Source organism: Pholcus phalangioides, unplaced genomic scaffold, assembly GCF_987345545.1.
Source record: "Pholcus phalangioides strain wild (caught in Gottingen) unplaced genomic scaffold, Ppha-v1.0 ptg000003l_1, whole genome shotgun sequence".
NCBI lineage: Eukaryota > Metazoa > Arthropoda > Arachnida > Araneae > Pholcidae > Pholcus > Pholcus phalangioides.
The window spans coordinates 2,226,130-2,228,245 of NW_028301596.1; positions in this window are offsets into that span (position 1 = coordinate 2,226,130).

Sequence of the window (2,116 nt, forward strand, 5' to 3'; positions counted from 1 at the left end):
ATTTTTCCTCTTCGAGAAAGGACCGCTAAATATCGTCAAATATTCCTTCACCGACTCCGGTTGCAATTTTTTCTTTCCCGTGCCCCATCTGCAGGTACGTGAGATTTATGCCCAAGCGGCCTGAACTCATTTTTCATCCGGACCGGTGTGTGGTTGCATTTTATTCATTTTGGGATACTTCGAAAACTTTTGATTCAATCTACATAACATATATTTAGAAGCGGAAAAAGTGTTGATTTATACGAAAATAAGGGGAAAAGTAGCTGGTTTTTGTTATTTTGTAGAAAAAACCTGATACTATCCCAAATTGAAACTAAAAGGAAATGAAAGATTTAATTGTAGCAGAACAAGAAGCGTTTTTCCTTCTATCACCTTCTTGGTGAACCTTTAACTTTTAGAGATACAGTACTGCAGTGGTTCTCAACCGGTTGGTACTGGGATACTTCAAGGGGGCCATGGAAAGAAATAGAGAAAGGGGCCATGACAGGTGGTTTAGAGAGCTGAGAAGAAAAATTAAGGTGTGAAGAAATAACGGTTTTATATTAGTGAATATACACTTACAGAATCCAACAAAACCACCCATAAAACCAGGGCCGTCTTAGGGCATGGTCTACATTTTGCAACAAGTTCCCTAGGATGGGGGTTTTTCGTAGGTCCCCGCTAGATTTTTCACAGACCCCTTCTCTACATTAAATTTATAATGTGAAAAATAAAAAATTATGAAAACCATATCAGGCCCTGGGCCGCATCTCTGTCAGTCCCACTCTTGTCAGGGGTCATGCCCGGGGTCTCATGTCCATAAGTGGCCCCACCATATGTATAGTACAATCAATTTTGAAAATAAATAGGAAATATGTAGGAAGTTTATTTCCAGCTAACTATGGGCTACCAATAGCATCACTTTGCTGGGGTTGTGGGGGGGGGGGGGCTCATGATGTTGAGATGGTCCTGATAGAACTCGGACTAGCGGGGAGATCAATAAATTCCAGGCCAGTGGTCTGTGGAGGCCAATTTTCTTTGCAAAATTTTCGTTCAGTGTAAATTCACTGAAAAAAATCATTTCAATACATATAAAAGATCTTGCTTTTAGATGAGAGTTGAAGACTCTGGGTAAAACAGGGGAGCCACGAGAAAAAAAATATGGTTCAAAGGGGGCCACGGGCAAAAAAACATTAAGAAACGATGCAGTACTGTACTTGATTTTTCAATGGAGATGCCATTTTTACTCCAGTATTGTCCGTCTTTATCCTACTTCGTTTACTTTCATAATGTAGGCCTATATGTAATGGTAAATGTGATAAATCCTTTTAATATAAAAATAATAATCGGTTACTATACATAATCTTCTACTATTTTGTTAAAAGTCTGATATATTTCCCTAAATTTTCATCACTTTTACCGGTGATTATGCATAATTACCCAACAGCGTTGGTAAACGTGATAAATCGGACGAACTAACATTTGCCGGTTGTTGTGCATAATCGCTATTTCGTATTGGTAAATATGATAAATTGGTTCCATTGCCGTGGTAAGATTCATTATTCAGACGACCGTCTGAATTGGATATAATGAACTCTGATTTAACGAATTTTTCCCGAACACCAACGAATAACTCCTATAATTAACTCCTTTCTTTGATGAATTATGGAATCAGATCCTTATATAACAAACTCCTTTTTTTACGAATTTTACCATCGTACCCTGATATAATGGTCTTTCATTTAACAAACCTTACGATCGTACCGCGATGTAACAAACTCTCATTTATAAAATTCTTGGATTTAACGGATTTTTACAAGCTTCGCCTGTAAAAAATCGGATCCCAATATAACAAACTCCATCTTTTACGAATTCTACAGTCGGACCCCGATGTAACGAACTTATATTTAACAAATTTTATGATTGCTCCCCGATATAGTGTGTGTGTGGGCGTGCGCGCGCTCTTTCATTTAACAACTATGACCAACGACGCCTAGGTGTTATGAATAACGCCGGTAAAAGTGATAATTTTTTTAGTGGTTATGAAATTTTTAACCAACGACGCTTGGGTATTATGCATATTCACCGTAAAAGTGATAAATTCTTCAAAATCACTGAGATGATTGGCGGTTATGCA